The sequence below is a fragment of the Prionailurus bengalensis genome, chromosome A3 (genome assembly GCF_016509475.1).
Source record: "Prionailurus bengalensis isolate Pbe53 chromosome A3, Fcat_Pben_1.1_paternal_pri, whole genome shotgun sequence".
Lineage (NCBI taxonomy): Eukaryota > Metazoa > Chordata > Mammalia > Carnivora > Felidae > Prionailurus > Prionailurus bengalensis.
Genome location: NC_057354.1, coordinates 59131945 through 59149663, shown reverse-complemented (window position 1 = coordinate 59149663; position 17719 = coordinate 59131945). Strand labels below are relative to the sequence as shown.

Below are 17719 nucleotides of genomic sequence, written 5' to 3'. Positions count from 1 at the left end.
TTGAGTCACAACATTATTGTAAAATTCCTATAAACATGAATTTATCGTATTTACAAAAAGCTATAATGCTTTTCCTAGTCATCTGTAGGAAGAAATTAAAACTGTTGAATTCTTAACTTTGCCTAAAGCCACACCGTGGAAGGTTTCAGGGACCAGGAGTTTTCTCAAGGCTAAAGTTTGTGAGGAAAAGGTTTTGAAAAACTGGAGAGAGGACATGGCAAGGTTCTGTCCATCAGAGGCCCCACCATCTGTAAGTATTTGATGTAAGCTAAAAGAGGCAGCAAGAGTTGGTGACAGAGGGAGAAATTGCATTGTAATGGTTGGTGGAAGGTGGTTAGTCATTTTGAAAAACAAAATCTAAAATTTTACATCTTTACTTTATGCCAGATAGCCAACTTAAATTCCAGATAGATTTAGCAGTGATTTTTGTTTTTAAAGAAGGAGAAAATTAAAAAAGCAACATTTGTAAAGCTTTACCCTTAAGTAAAAAATTTTCTGTAGAAGAATGAAAAGAAGTTGCAAAATAAAATATTGGCAGATTTGACTTAAGTTCCTGTGCTTCATAAAAAGGCAATCCAGGGGCGCCTGGGTGGCTCAGTCGGTTGAACATCTGACTTCGGTTCAGGTCATGATCTCGCGATCCATGAGTTCGAGCCCCGCGTCAGGCTCTGTGCTGACAGCTCAGAGCCTGGAGCCTGTTTCAGATTCTGTGTGTCCTTCTGTCTCTGACCCTCCCCTGTTCATGCTCTGTCTCTCTCTGTCTCAAAAATAAATAAATGTTAAAAAAAATTAAAAGAAAAAAAAGGTAATCCAAATGTGAGGATTGTTCACTGGAGAGGATATTTGCTGAAAAGAACGAAATCTTCAATGTAAGGAAAACTCTAGAAACAGGTCTTATAACTAACACTCTTACCCAGAATTTCTCCAATTCTGCCCCAAGAGTCACTTGCATTAGAATTAGTTAAAAAGGTAGATCTCCATCCTCCGCTGAACTTTCCCACCAGTTCTTCAGCATGCTGAAGGTTGGGATCCATTGCCCCACTCTGGCAGAGAGAGCCTTCCTTCCTGTGAAGGCACAAAAGAGGAATGACATATGGTTAACACGAAAATGGTTGGTCTCTTGAGAAGTTGAGGAAGTGTAAATAAGATCATTTTTCATCAATCAAGTTATTAAAAAAAATCTTAAGTGGTAATTCCTAGAGATGTGAAGCGTGCTTTCCACGGCATTGCTTGTGGCGGTGTGTATAAGGAAAGCCAACTGCAGCATGTGTCAAGAGCCCTTGACATCTTTATGCTCAGAGCCCCAGAATTCTACCTCCGGGACCTCTCCTAAGGGAATGCTAACCACAGTGCTGTTTGTATTGGCAAAAAGTTGGACACAGTGATATCTGAAAAGCTTGGTGTGGTTGAATAAACCTTGAGCAGTCACTGGCTGGAATAGTCTACCACTATTGAAAGTATTATTTCTGGAGACTATACAGAGTAACACAGGAAAATGCATATAATGTTAAGTGGAAGAAGGATCAAAGTTGTGTCTATAGCATGATTTCAACTACATAAAATACACCTGTACTTAGGAAAGGAAATGCAAAATGTTAGTGGTGGTTGCCTTGGGTCATGAGTCCATGGAAGGTTTTAAAGGTATTTATTTATTTATTTACTTACTTACTTACTTACTTTTCTGGGTCCTCCATGTTTTTGAATGACTAAGTATTTTAATGTATATGAAGGGAAGGGGATGCCTACTTGGCTTAGTCTGTTGAGCGTCCAACTCTTGATTTTGGCTCAGGTCATGATCTCAGGGTCATGGGATTGAGCCCTATGTCAGGCTCTGTGCTGAGCGTGGAGCCTGTTTGGTATTCTTTCTGTGTCTCCCTCTGCCCTTCTCCCTTGCTTGTGCTTTCACTCTCTCTCTTAAAAAATAAAATAATAAATAAAATAAATACATGACGGGAGGTGGGAATACACTCAAAGGTGATCTTCAGTGAAGGAGAAGAAAAGAAAGTGATGTCCTGCTACAGGTAGGCTCTGGGGGAGGAGGCTCAGAGAGTCCTGCATTACCTCAGGTGGTGCTGGCTAGGTAGGTGTTGTTGTGCTCCCATTTTGAAGATAAGGCACTGAGGCTTGGGTAGGGTAGATAACTTGACTTGGATCCCTTAGTAAGTAAGAGTTTTTGGAGGGGCGCCTGGATGGCTGAGTCGGTTGAGCATCCAACTTCAGCTCAGGTCATGATCTTGCAGTTGTGAGTTCAAGACCCACATTGGGCTCGCTGCTGGGAGCCCAAAGCCTGTTTCAGATCCTCTGCCCCCCTCTCACTTCCCCTCCCCCACTTGTGCTCTCTTAAAAATAAATAACCATTGAAAAAAAAGTTTTTGGAAACTCCAGGGATGGATGGATACCCTGGCCATTTTGAGGTAAGAATTTTCCCCGTGGGACTCAACCTACCAGTCTTAGAGCTGGTCCTAATATGACAGATGTTTACATCTTCAGCAGACTCAGGGTGACCTGTTCAGACCCACAAACCTGTCCTCTTGCTGAGGTAGGGAAGAAGGGAATGTGTGTTGGGGCAGTTTGAGGAAGGCACCCAAACTGGTGTAGCTGCAGAGAGATGGGTGGGGCTGCTCCCTGCTTGTGAGCACCTCACTCTTCACAGCTGAAGGAAGAGAATGTGCAAAATAAAAGAGCAAACCTCTACGACCTGCACTCTCCAGAAGCATCAGACCTGGTCGGTTCGCACTAGTTCCCTGGCAAGGGAGTTAGTTCAGTGGGAAGAAAAAAAAAGCCCGCTAAAGTCTCCATATGAATTTCGCTCATCATTTTCCCAGATCACTTAAAACATTAAGCACACTGAAGCATTAATTAGCGTGCTGAACTTCCTGAGAGGAGCAAGAATAATTGGAACTGTGAATTTTAATTACCTATCTTGTAAACTCCTTCGAGGTAAAGAAGGCCTGTCTACTTCCCCATAGACTTTCAAGGGGACTCCTTCAGATTTCATAAGACTCTCCATTAGAACTACAGTCAGTAAAGTGTTGTTGTGGGAATATATTGATCACAGGCACCTGAAGGGAATGCTGTCAGCATCTGTCTGGAACTTGCTCAGGCGAGACCAAGACTGAAGCTAGAGGCAGAAGTGATAACTACTTCACTTAATGACGAATCTTCAATTTGTTTCTCAAAAAATAGCATAATATGTAAATTTAAATGGACATTTCTCAGAATTCTCTCTCAGTCAGTGAATCCTCTATGATGGAGTGTAGGACAGGTTGGGTTTTATCTCCACAGTCCTCCAAGGGGTTGCTCACCAGGGCCGTTGGTAGCTATGTCCTGGGTGAACGTATTTGCAGTCATGCTGGGGATATCAGTGTGGATCCCATGCAAATGCAGAGGACGTGGTTGTCATTTTTGCGTTTATAACCTCAGGCCAGGAACAGTGTCCTTTTGTGTTCACTTGCTTCTAAAAGGTCAGTGCTTCAGAATAGGTCTTTCATACATTTCAGAAGGAGGCCAGTGAGACCCTGTAGTGCCAAGACAAACTCGTGGTACCATTCTGCTTCTCAAGGCAGGATGCATGAAAGGGGAAATAAAATAAGACAGCAGACACGTGGGGAGAACAAGGGGGAACCACAGGCTCTAGCAGCAAGGTGGAGCAGCTCACCTTTCTGGCACATCTGTCCACCAGATGGAGGTGTAAGGGCCAAGGTCTGCAAGGCAAGTGGTGACCCGGGGAGGGAACAAGAACTAACACAGCACTGAAGAAATTTAAAAGCTGTAAGCCCTGCCATTTGAGGGTGGCCGGTGGGCCCTCTGTGGCCTGGTATGTTGTCTCAGAGACAGCACCGAGGCATGTTGTGGGAGATCGTGGCAACTGGCCAGGCCTGTGGCTTGGGCCAAATCATGACTCTGTCTAATGAGAGTGGATGAAACACACTTCAAATTAGCCTAAGCAAACGAGAGAACATGCTGGGAGGATACAGAGTAGGTGCAGAATCCATGGAGGGAAGATCATATCAGGGTCAACATATGGACTAGGGTTTTCCTTTGCTGCATCAAGGCCCCATCCTAAGACAGGCTCTCCCTATGATGGGAAAAGCCCCCAAATCACACCCTAACACCCAGAGGGGAAAGAGAAAGCCTTTTCCCCTGGCTTCTATAGTCCAGTCCTAGGGCCAGATTCTGATTGGCTCTGCTTGGCCACATTTTCTCTTCTTGGGCTGCTGCAGTGGCCTAAGTCATGACTGTAAAGGCCCGGGTCGTGCTCATGCTTGGAGTCTGGTGATAGGTTCTATGAGTGACAGCCGTGTTAAAACAATGTGACAAGAACCTAAAGGAAGTAAGAGTGGGCTGGAATAACTGGAGCCCACAAAGAGGTACACTCCAGACCTGCTGCTTTTTTGATGATGCTCATTGTGAATATGTCCATTCATCAGTCTTACCAGACTGTCAGCACCAGACCTGTGCTGACATGGCAAGGCCGTTAGCCACCTGTGGCTGTTGAGCACCTGAAACATGGTAAGCCCAAACTGTGATGTGCTGTAACTAAACTACAAACTGGATTTCAAGATTTAATAGGAAAGAGAGAATGTAAATTACCCTATGAATAATTTTGAAAAATGTATCACATGTCAAAAGATAGTATTTTGTATACGTCAGGTTCGACAACATATATTGTCAAAATTACCTTTATTGTTTTATGTTTTTTATTGTGGCTACTAGACATTTAAAATTACATATATGGCTCACATTTTATTTCTCTTGATGGAACGGTGGTAGACTGAGTTCATATTTCTATCTTGGGGGTATTCAAGTAACAAAATACCAGTTTATCCTTAAGTTTACTATCCACTGGGCCATGTACTTTTATTTTCCTTGAAACTGTCTCCTATAACTTCAGTGTGTATTCCTTGTTTGAATGTTAGGGGATTTCAGTGAGTAAGTTGCCCTTCATAATTCTGAGACAGAGTCTATTCTTTCTAGAAAGGCCCAGTCTGTCTTATCAAGACCCAGAGACTGTGGCCCAGACTTACCAAGCTAAAACCACATCAGATTCAGGGGGATAACGGTGACTGACAGATGTCACAGTTTAGGTATAGAATCTCATTCTTAGATCCTGTCAGTGAAGGTTTGCACGTCTCCATTAAAACCACCAGCATTCTGAGCTACTTTGTTTTAGCTCTTGCAAATTATTTTTGTGCCTCCTTTGTTGACTCACCATGCATTTAGTCTGCAATCCGGATGTGAGAAAATGTTTCAGAGCTTAATCAAAATGGGAGCTCTCTGCCCACTTTTAGGTCTCACTGTTGCCTCCCTCCATTCATCCATCCTAACATTCCTTCATTCAACAAGTGGTTACAGCCTCTGGTATGTGTGAGGCCTGGTATGGGTCCTGGGAATGAAGCAGCGAGCCAGCCAGGCCATTCCCCAAGCTGGTGGATCTGGCAGTCTGTAGCACCAGCTTTCGCTTGCTTTCACGTCTGGTGAATCAGTGGCTCTAAACCAATTTTCCCCAAAACTCTTGCAGGAAAAGTACAATGCCTAGTATGGAGAGACTCCAGATAGTTCAGCTTGAATGGAGCCAATGAGGACACAGGTGGGGACCCTGTGCCTCTCCCCTCTTAAAGGGCTCCTCTGAAAACCCTTGTTTAAATCACCTTTCTCTCTTCAAACATGTTTTAGTTATTATGTCTCTGGTAATACATTTTGATTAGCTGGATTAGAGCTAAGATCCCCACTTGATCAAGCAAAATTAAGGAGCTTTTCCTGAAATTGAGAGAAATACATCCAAAAACAAACCAAAAGAAAACAAAAAATGGATCCAGCTCTGTCTGGCTCCTTAGGAATGTTTTCTCTAGGACAGGCATTAGATTTCAGGTAATTCTCCCCCTGACATGTAAATACCAAGTGAAAATCAGGCAAGACTGCAAATTGGTTCATTTGGTTGGGTGATGAGAACTGTTTCATTAAGCCATTGCCCACTTTCCCGAGCAAAAGCTCCCAATGCTGTCGCTGTTACCCTTCTTTTTCATGAGCTGTGCTGATCCAGTTACAAGGCACCCATTTTACCTGCCAGAAGGAACATTCTTTGATGAGTATTTAAATGCATCCCATTTAGACCTTAATGGAACTAAATTAGTGAAGATTTGAAGTGTAAGAGAAAAAAAGAAAACCTTTCCCCTTTCAACTCCTTTGAAGGAGACCATCTGAAGCTGATTTTTTAAAATTCATTGTTTTTAAAGGGAAAGCACTGAAAATAATAACGCTCAGCAGAATTAAAACCACTTAGCACACTCTGAGTACAACTCAGTGTGTTTCCTAGTTGCTTAACAACTAGGAAATTAGAAGCTACAAAGGGAAAACGTGTATATATGTGTGTGTGAGGAGGGATGTTCAGAATCATAATTAATATGAGTCGAAAAGAAGCATCCGTGTGGTCCGGGGAGAACAGAGCCATAAGGAGAGGAAGATGTTCTGGTCAGCATTCGGACTGCTGCATACTCCCCTTTTTGTTTTGGTTGTGTCATGTAAACGTGTAGGAGTGGGTAGTGAGGAGATGAGCAGAGCAAGTGCTGGAGAGTGGTGGGGTGCATTATTGCTGGAATTAGGATGACCTGGGGTAGAAAGGACAGTGTGTCCAAGCACAAGCTTAAGATACTGTTGTTCCCTGAAATCCCCTTGAGCTTTCACTCACCGGAGACGTTGCTAAGCCTGACTGTGTACTAAGTGGCAGAGACATAGAGATAAAAAGCCCAGTCTCTCTTCTCAAGGAACTGGCTAATGGGAAAGGCAGCCAGGGGACCATCACTCAGTGTGACAGCTGCCCTTGGATATGGCTGCTGGGCTTCCTGCGCCCATGTTTGTCAAGGCAGGACAGGCCGGAGCAGGCCACTGTGCGAAGTTACTGAAGTGCAGGCAGAGGTTACTGGGCTTTAGTTTCAGGGAGAGTTCTAATATTGAGGGGCCACTGCTTCCCCAGTGGAAGCTGGCCAAGTAAGTATGATCATGTGCTCTTGAGTGCCTGGTCTGGAGGCCACCCGAGTGTTTCTGTACACCCGGTGTCTGCTACAGGCAGACCACTCTTCACTCCGTGGTTTGGTTTTCCTTCAGTGTCTTCCAGAGTTCTCTGCCTTGTACCACTGAAACAACCACTCATGCATATCTTCTTATGTATAATATGTGGTCTCCCTTACATCTTTTTTTGAGAACTAAAGCTGCCTTCCTGTCTGCACTGAAGAACAAGCATGTCTATTTAGCCATTATCTGTTACAGGTGAGCTGGAAAGCTGGTTCTGGAACATTCTTTAGGAATCTGGAAGAAAAATTCGTACTCAAAGGAAGAAATGATACTATTTTTTTAACGTTTATTCATTTTGAGAGAGAGAGAGAGAGAGAGAGAGAGCAAGTAGGGAGGGGCAGAGAGGGAGAGAGAGAGAGAATCCCAAGCAGGCTCCTCACTATCAGCATAGATATTAAGAGTTGGACACTTAACCGACTGAGCCACTCAGGTACTCCAAAATTATGCCATTTTTAAGAACATGTGATTTGTTCAGTGTTAACCAATATGTTAGCATAGTGGGCCTAGAAAAGAGATGAGGGTTAAGTCACCCCCACTTTCTTCCTATCAAGACTTGTGCTGCAACTGACATTACTTGTCACCATAAAAGCCACAGGTCTTCTGACTTGGCCTCTGCCATCTGGGGTTCAAGGTCCTGTCCACATTTAAAAATCGTAACCCAGGGAAAGTGAGACCTAGAGAAAGAATGTGATTTGCCAGGCTATTAAGTGGTGGTAGTGGTTAGACTTGAACTTGGATCTTCTCTTTATTGAATATGGTCTTTCTCCTTTTTGTCCTCTGCTTTGTACCTTTAAAAACTGCAGAGAGAAAACACATTCTCCCATAATACTCTCTTGCTTGTATTAATTACTTTAATTCCCTGTCGGAGCCAAGAAAGCATTGCCAAATGAAAGTTTTGCTGCATTTCCGATTCTCTGTGTTTCCCCTTTCTTTACAGAGAAGGCTGGATTGTAGGGAGGCTGGAAGAGTCAAGTGTGCTGGTCAAGGTGCAATTCAGAAGGTGGTGGGGAGCCCCCAGGACTACACATAAAAATTAATTACAGAAAAATACATCATTAACAGCAGATCTTACAGAAGGTCCCAGGGTGACTATTATGTGAAATTAATTAGTACTTATTTAATTTTTTTTAATCACCTTCTTGGTACTATGAAAATAGTCCTAATTACTGACATCAGTAGTTTTAAGTCATTACGGGTCATTATTTTATGTGTCAGTGTACTCATTCAGCTCTACATACGTGGATTTAAATATAGCAGCCCCTTCACCCCTTGGGACAGTTTTCCTACATGGTAACATGTTTGGAAAAACTAAGGCTGGCAAAATCAAAGTCTCAAGGAAATAAGATGTTGGAGTAAAATAATTGACAGTTATGCTGGGACCAGGTCACCAAGGACCTGATGTTGCTTTTTTAGCATTTGTCCTGAGTGTAATGAGAAAACAATAAAGGTGTGTTTAACTTTTTATTTTGAATAATTTCAAACTTAGAGAAAAGTTGCAAGAACAGTACACTAGCCAGCTTTCCTATACCTTTCACTAAGAATTCCTGTAAACATTTTATCATACTTGCCTGATCACACACTGTATTTATATATGTATTATTATTTTTTACTAAACCATTTAAAGATAAGTTGCTGATATAATGCTAAAGGACCCTTTCCTGTAAGTCCATAGTGCAGTCATCAAGATAAGGCAGTTAACCTTGGCGCAGGCCTTTCTAATCCTCGGGCCCGTTAGAATTCTGCACATTGTCCCTTTAATGTGCTTGGTGGGTCTAGAGTCCAGTTGTCTCTTCCATCTGAGACAGTTACTCTTTTTTTTTGTGACCTAGACATTGTGGAAGATCACATGTCATTTACTTTATAGAATAACCCTCCATTTGGGTTTGTCTGATGTGTACTAATGATTAGATTGTGTGTTTTTGCAGAAACACACTGTGATGCAGCATATCAGAAGACCATGCTCTTGAGGTACCTGGGTAACTCAGTCAGTTAAGTGTCTGACTCTTGATTTCAGCTCAGGTCATGATTTCACAGTTCGTGAGTTTGAGCCCCATATCGGACTCTGCGCTAACAGTGTGGATGGAGCCTGCTTGAGATTCTCTGTCTCCCTCTCTCTCTCTTCCCCTCCTTCTATCTCTCTCTTTCTCTCTCTCAAAAATAAATAAACATTTTTAAAAAGTGAAATAAATATTTGAAAAAAGACAATATTGTTGACTAGTCCCATTACAAGTGATGTTAACTTTGATCACATGATTAAGGTAGTGTTACCAGCTTTCTCCACTGAACTATTTTTTCCTGTTAATAAGTATTAAAAGATATTTTGAGGCTAGATGAATATATTGTTTCTCATCAAGCATTCACTCACTAGTAGATGCTCACTTGCTAGGTGCTTCATACTTGAAATAGTCTTTACTATGGTGGTAGGCACATGCTAAGCTTGGAACTCCTTCATCCCATCTATGTGTATTAGTTGTCAATCTACTTGAAGGAGGAGATTTCTTTCTCTCTCATTCATTCATTCATTCATTCATTCATTCGGATCAGTATGAGTTCATAGATTCTCGATTTATTCCATGGGTTATAATTACATTTGTGGCACTCAGACTATCACAGGTTTTGTCAGCAAGAGCCCCCTTGAGCTGGCTTTTGACATGTCCGCATCCTTCTTTGAGCATGTGTTACCTTCTGGCACAATAAGATGGTCCAGGCTCATCCTGTCCTTTCCCTGCTCCAGCCCTGGAATAAGCAGTACATTGAAGGGCTCTGAGTTGGAGAGTGGCCTGATCTGATTGGCATTTAAAAAATATTATGTGGCTGCCCTTGAGGACACTGAAGGGAGAGGCAAGAGCCGAATCAGAGAGTCCATTCATAGAACTCCCAGCTATCACTTGGTCTGTTGGCTTGGGCTAGGTAGTGACCGTGCAGATGGGAAACGGGGGTGGATCCAAGGTAGATTTTGAAGCTAGAACTGACAGAGTGTAATGGTGGGATGTGAGGGGGACAGAGGGAAAAATGGAAATGTCCTTTCCTGAAATAAGAAAGGCAAGGAAGAGGATGACAGCTTTTGGCAGGAAGATCACAAGTTCCAGTTTGGGCCTGTGGAACAGGAGCTCTAAGGTAGCGCCAAAGTGGAGGGCACAGGTAGACACAGGAGTCCGGAGCTCAGGACAGAGGCCTGGCTGGACACACATACCTGAGTATTGTGAGGTTCCACCACATTCTTGAGGGCCTCTTCTATAATTTTTTTTTTTTTGAGAGAGAGAGACAGAGAGAGACAGAGAGAGACAGAGACACTCCATGCCCAGCAAGGAGCACAACACAAAGCCCAACTTGGGGCCTGTTTGGGGGCTTAGTTTCACAACTGTGAAATCATAACCTGAGCCAAAATCAAGAGTCGGATGCTTAACAGACTGAGCCACCTAGGTACCCCACTTCTCCAAGTTTTGCATCGAGTCATACTGACCAGCACAGTTGTCCTGCTCACTTGCATTCTGCCTTGTTTTCTTTTTGCAGCTCTTGGCAAGCGCTTGGCATTTTTCACACATATTTCAAAGCTTCGGGGAAAGTTTTCTGAACTGGCCCTTGATCCATTTTTCAAGAAGGAGGAGTATAAACAGATTTCCTCTCTGCAGTACCCCATGACCACCCAGCCCCAGTAGACTGGAGGAGGTGTCAACAGTAATTGCCACACATTTTTTATGTTAAGGGATTTGTACTGAACTGTGAATATGTTAAGAAAAGAAGAAAGAATATGTGTGTGTCTTTACATATACATATACGTGTGTGTACATATTAAAATGTTTGGTTTTGAAAAATACATTTTCACAAAATTAAGATTGACAAGGGATTTTTGAAAACAGAACATAGATAAAGAATCCACGAGGGGCACCCAGGTGGCTCAGTCAGTTAAATGACTGACTTCTGCTCAGGTCAGGATTTCATAGTTTGTGGGTTTGAGCCCTGTGTGGGGCTCTGTGCTGATAGTTTGGAGCCTGGAGCCTGCTTCAGATTCTGTGTCTCCCTCTCTCTGTGCCCCTCCCCTGCTCATGCTCTGTCTCTCTCTCTCTCTCTCTCTCTCTCTCTCTCTCTCTCTCTCTCTCTCTCAAAAATAAATAAACATTAAAAACATTAAAAAAAAAAAGAATCCATGATAAGGGGAACATAATCCTGGCATTGCCACGGCCCATCAGATGGGTAAAAGGAGCAGATTAGAAGAACACATACCAACCAAGGACAGCCAGAGTCAGAACTGCTTCCAAGTAGATGCTTGCTCACAAATAACACAATGCTTTATCACCCAAAATTTGCTCCTCGGACCATAAACAAGGGATCTGGCTTTCATGCATGAAGTTCAGTCCTCTTAGTAGATATGGATGTCATTTGTTTTGGCATTTTTGCTAATGTTTATGGAGTTATTTTTGCCTCTAAATCAGAAACAGCTGGTTTTACTGATGTTCATGGGGCTGCTTTTTTAACTTTTGCTTTTGTCTGAAAAGCTATGTCGGGAACTCTCCATACCTCTTACATTAATTTTGGTTTTACATCTAGGACTGGCACTGACAGTAACCTGGCAATGTGGGAGGCCAGCCAGACAGCAAGGGCCATGCCGGGCAGTACTGTCGTGTGGAACACGTGGTGGTGGAGGGCCATAGTGATGCAGTGGTCGCCCCAGCAACTACTGCCTCCCTTATCGCAACCTTCTTGGATCCTTGGTAGACTAGAAGAGGAGGTCTTTGGGTCTCCTTTTGCCCTGATTTTTTTTTACATTTCCCAGAGGCATATTTTTTCATCAGGTCAGCATAACCCCTACTCCTTTTTCATAAGGGTCTGGTTTCTATATAGTCAGTTTGGCTGGAAGATCTATGGAGAAAAGTACAGACAGTGTTCAGCTCTGTTGTTGTTTTTATTGAGGTAGAATTGACATACAGTGTTATATTAGTTTGGGGTGTACAACATAGTGATTGGACAATTCTGTACATGACTTGGTGTTCACCATGATAGTGTAGTTACCATCTGTCACCATACAACGTTATTACAATATTATTGACTATAGTCCCTGTGCTTTACCTTTTTTAGTTTTCATCTCCATGACTTATTCATTTTAGAACTGAAAATTTGTACATCTTAATCCCCTTCATGTATTTTGTCCATTCCCCTAACGTCTCCCTTCTGGCAACCACTATTTTGTTCTCTGTATTTATGATTCTCTTTGTTTTTTGTTTGTTTTGTTTTTTAGATTCCCTAGGTAAGTGAAATATTGCACTCATCTTTAAGATGTCTGACTTACTTCACTTAGCATCATACCCTCTAGGTCCATCCATGTTGTCACAGATGTCAGGATCTCATTCTTTTTATGGCAAAGTAATATTCCATTGTGTGTGTGTGTGTGTGTACACACACACCACATCTTCTTTATCCATTCATCTATCAACAGACACTGGGCTGCTTCTGTATCTTGTCTGCTTGTAAATAATGCAGTAGACATAGTGGTGTGTGTAGCTTTTTGAATGAGTGTTTTTGTTTTCCGTGGGCAAATACCCAGTAATAGAATTACTGGATCATATGGTAGTTCTATTTTTAAGTTTTTGAGGAAACTCCGTACTGTTTTCCACAGTGGCTGCACCAATTTATATCCCCACCAACAACGCATGAGGGTTCTCTTTTCTCCACATCCTTCCTGACCATCGTTGTTTCTTGTCTTCTTGATACTACACTTAATGTGAGTCTCCCTTTATAGGGCATACACATGTACAGGTCCCATTTTGTGTCCTCACCATACTAGAGGTGGCAGCTGTATGGGACTCACTTAGCTCTCCTTACATTACCTTTTAGCAGCATTAATAACAGCTGTTTGTAGAGTTATTATGAAACAACTTGTTTTGGGATGGCATCATCTCCAATAAAGAAGAATGTGTATTCATTTCTCTATCAGGAACCATAGCTCATACAGAACAGAGTAAAAATAGCAGCTACTGTTCTGTCCAGTTATTCCGATGCCTCTGAAAGCCTACCTTGAAAAAATGTCCCCCCAAAACAAGAGAGAGAGAGCAAAAGGGCCAGCTTGTAGCTAATAAACACTCACCACAGAGAACATTTATCCCAAGTGTTTGAGTGCCATACGTAGGTAATGCAACTTTGCTGGTCAGTCAGACTAGTTTTATACAAGCGGGAGGGGACCAGCTGCCAGATTGTGCTCTTTTCCACATTTGGTTGGTTGGTTGGTTGGTTGGTTGGTTGGTTGGTTGGTTGGTGGTTGGATGGGAGCCCCATGTGGTTACCCACCAACCCCTGCCTGGGTTACTGATTGTGTCTCAGAGGGAGAGACTCTGGCAGGTAGACAGAAGCTCGTATCAATGCTGTGCTGCCCATGGGCCCACACATCCATAGCCCATGTTCAGTGGGTTGTTTGCCTTTGTCAATATCCTCAAGGGATGTGAAGCCCAGCACTAGCTTTGGATGGGGGAAGTATATCTCATGGGTCAGAATTGCACGTGAAGGACTTTAAATAGCTTCTCTTTCCTCCTTCTAGTCTAAACACAGGAATGGGAAATTGTGGACACCAGAGGGTTGCATATTTAAATACAGCTGGACTATTTTTGCACAATGGTGAAGAAATGGTTTTTTGTGTCATGTTTTATATCTTTGCCATTTTGACCATTTTTATTTTAGCTCTTCCATCTGTGAGCTCTAATAGCTCCTATTATGTATATAATTCATATAGAGGTCCCTGGATTCCACTTTGGAGTGTGATTATTGCTGTACATTTCTCTCTCATACACTATACCCTCCGTGAAGGCCAGCTTGGGAGCTAAAGCACATCTTCATTTGTCACACTGCCTAAGCTGAGCTGAACACAGTTCAGCACTGAGGAATTGCCTGAAATGAATGAACGAAAACATTCCTACTACATCAAGACTGGTCTACTTGTGAAAATGCTATGCTGAGATGTTGTCAAGAAGGGATATGTATTGCACCTGAAATATCGGAAGCTAGATTCTCAGTGGGAATTTGGTTGACTTGGAGTATTACGATTTAACATTATATTCCTTTGGAAGTTATGAATAATTCAGAGCACATAGGGGATACCTTTTATCTGCTCTGGGTTGTTGGTTTGCGTGTGGTTATTGTGCTTAGTAAAATATGAAAAAGAGGACAGAGAGCTCATCTGAATGTCAGCTCAACATTTTATGGTTATTGTTTTAGGAACTATTACATTACCTTAAAATGCTAGACCCAGTAGCCCATTGAGGTAAAATATTAGGAGTGTATCGAAACAACTTATAAATTTCCTTGATATCTTCTAAAATATTGTGATATAGTAAGATTCTCTGCTTCCTAAAAATATATAAATAAGGCCTCTACAGCATAAAATGGTGATGAATTGAGACTTAAGTTGCCCTCTGATCAGCCAAATAACTCCCAGGAATAAATAACTCCAGGAGAAGCCAGCTTTAGAACATGTGTATGAATTGTCTGGCTTTAGAATTACAGAGCCATTTCTAGGTATAAGGAAAATGACATTGAAAAATGGTTGCCAACTCATTTGTATTGTTTGTATATCTGTACAGCCAAAAATTGCGACACAACACTCCCTTATTTTTTAACTACTATATGTTTCAGTGCTTGTCACCATGGATTTATGGTGAAAATACAAAGCAATAGTTTTCAAACTTACTCATCTCAGGATCCCTTTACATTCTTAAAAACCAGGGAGAATCACAGAATATTTTCTTACATGGCTTATATTTATGAATATTTGCCATCTTAGAAATTGAAACCAAGGAAAATTTAAAGTCATTATTAGTTCACTTGGAAATAACAATAATAAATGCACTGCATTGTAACCTAAAAATAATAACTATGTTTCCCCTAAACAATAGAATTTAGTAAGAAGAGTGGCATTGTTTGACTTTTGGCATGTCTCTCTAATGTCTGCCTTAATAGAAGGCAGATAAAACGTATCAGTATCATCTAGGAAAACTCCACTGTGGACTCTTGAGAAAATGAGATTCATAAAGATGAATAATGTCTTAGTATTATTATGAAAATGGTTTTGATTCTGTGGGCCTTGTTGCAAAGCCTATGAGCAACCTAGGGGTCATCTGCCCACATTTTGAAAACTGAGTAATTAGTTGAATACAAAGTAATTAGTTGAATCAGGATATTCTTGGACATAAAAACGCTGAATCCAACTAAGAATCTGTTCTCTGTGCCAGTCTGTGGTGAGAAAGTGTCTTGTTCTGCCTAACCAAGCTGATGGGATCCTTTGGACAGACTTTCAGCCTTCTCTCTGTATAAGGGACAAAGCCTGGCCTCCTGTCTGCTTAAGGTGGTGCAAAGCCTCTACTTACCCACTCTCGTCTTCTTCGCACACTTTCTTCTATACTTTCCTCCCATTGCTGTGTTTTGGAAAGCTCGCATGATTCACCTAGTTCCCTTACCAGTGACTACCGACATATTCTGCTTTGTGTGACACCTTTGCTCAACCTAGGGAACCTGGTATACTGTTCACCACCATGCACTAAAATAAGAAGGTGAGCTCTTGAACAAACAGAACCCTAGGAAGACCCAATACTTTGACCGTTAGAGAAGAATTTAGAAAAGGGGAAGTTCCAAGTGCTTTGTGCTGTTGACTGAATCCTCAACCCACATGCACGAGGGCAAGTTTCCACTAGGCTTACAAACTGAAGGTGCTCTGTCTGGGAAGGACAACTGCCAACTTTGGGGACAAAGAGTCTCCTGTTTAGACCAAGACTATGTAAGTTCTAGAAGACCGGACCTGGAGCAGTGCTACAGAGGGAGACCTTGAGCTGCCTCTAGTTAAAACTGTTAACATCCTAAGCACTTGCCTACACGTTGACTGTGATACCTGCTTATTCCTGCCTCTTTACTGACTCCAGCCTGTGACACAACCCCCAGCCTGACTTCCCCACATGGCCCTCCACCCCCTCATCAGTGTTCATATTAAACTTTTCCCCTTATGAATGAACAGTTTCCTTCCTCATTGCCTGGCATTGATCCCTGCTGTGTAACCACAAATTCACCTGGAACCTAGCTATACCATCAGTTAGGGCTGAACCATTGGAACTGGAGTAAGCAGTGCAGTGTGACAAAGGGGTTGAGACCAGAGAGAGGAGAGGAGAACGATCAATCAGTACAAAGGATTCCTGTCCATCTTCTGCTTTTCTTCTTGAACACTCCTGACACAGTTTGTGAAGAGCAGTCTACTCATGAGTCACTTGTTTACTGTGGGATTTCATTCCCCTCCCTGTAAGAAAACTATGAGGGAAGTAGAGCTGAGTTAATTTTCCTTTAATCTGGCCCCCTTCTGCTTTTCCCAGCAGGCTTTATCCCTATCAGCAGGCCCAGATATTTCCATCAAGGTATCTCTTTGTCAGCAGCCTCAGATAGAGTTAACCTGACATGTCAAGGTTAACACAGATGCTGTGTGCTTTCTTTCTGAAATATTATGCTGAAACCTGAATGCAGGACGATTAGGTTACTCTACCAAATAGAATACACACTACAAAATATCCAGAATTATTACAATGCCACAAGTAAAGACAAGAAGACATAGTAGTAAATGATCTTTGTTCATTTATGCATCCAATCATTTAAAAATATTTTTTGAGTGCTGTTATGTGCCAGACATTGATACATCTGTAAACAAAACACAACAAAACAAAAGATTCTTACTGTCATTGTACTTACATTCTAGCCAGTAACCACTCATCATTTGTCCAAAATTTTGGATGAAATAAATCTTTTCCCTAGATTCCCAGTGGTCATATTGGTTGATGTAGTTTCTTGTTTGCTGTTGGGTAGATGTCCAAGAAGCTGAGGTGAGTGAGGAAAACAGTGCTTGTTCTTTTCAGTGACATAAGACATACTAGTCTAAAAGGAAATCATTTACAGATTAACTAATTTATTTGGTAACCAATGTAATATCTGGTCACTCAACAACTTGCCAGATTTGAAATGGTTGTTCCGATCTTTTGTTAGGAGCACTGAAAAATAGTGTACTCTGACCTAAAAAAACAACTTCCTAGATAGTCAATATTTGCTGTGTGCTTGAAAAGACTGCTTATTCTTGCATTATTGGGTGCAGTATTCCATATATGTCCATTACATCTGTGCTGCCCAATTTTATATATCATAACTCGTTGTGTTGCTTAATATTTCACTTATGAAATAAGATTTGTCAGAAGTTTCTGACTGTGATAGAGGAGTTGTCAGTTTCTCCTTATGGTTTTGCTCTATATATTTTGAGACTGTATTGTTAGGTGCATACAAGTTTAGAATTATTTTTCCTTCCAGGTGAACTGTAACTTTTATACACATTTTGTGACCCTTTCTTATTTCTAGTTATGCTTATTGCCTTAAAATCTATCCATCTGGTGTTAATAGAGGTACACTGGATTTCTTTTGTTAGCATTTACCTTGTATTTGTTTTTCCTCCTTTTACTTTTAAGTTTTCTGTTCTTACCTTTTAGATGTGTTTCTTATAAACATAATTTGCTCAATCTTTAAAATTATGTATGATCATATTTTTAAATTAGGGATATAGTTCATACATTTATTATGATTAATATAAATATATTAACATAATAGATATTTATATAATATAAATATAATGTTAAAATATTCT

General features: G+C 41.5%; 1 protein-coding gene and 1 long non-coding RNA gene across 6 annotated transcripts in view; one reads left to right on the top strand and one right to left on the bottom strand.

The window, feature by feature from the left end:
* NPAS2 (neuronal PAS domain protein 2) overlaps positions 1 to 17719 on the top strand; it is a 160321-nt gene that overhangs the window by 24015 nt on the left and 118587 nt on the right. The gene's annotated exons all lie outside the window — the stretch shown is intronic.
* LOC122496713 lies at positions 359 to 16931 on the bottom strand. The gene is made up of 2 exons (XR_006300912.1): positions 16783 to 16931; positions 359 to 1065 (listed from the first exon to the last, which is right to left on the bottom strand). It is a non-coding gene; the product is annotated as an uncharacterized LOC122496713 (long non-coding RNA).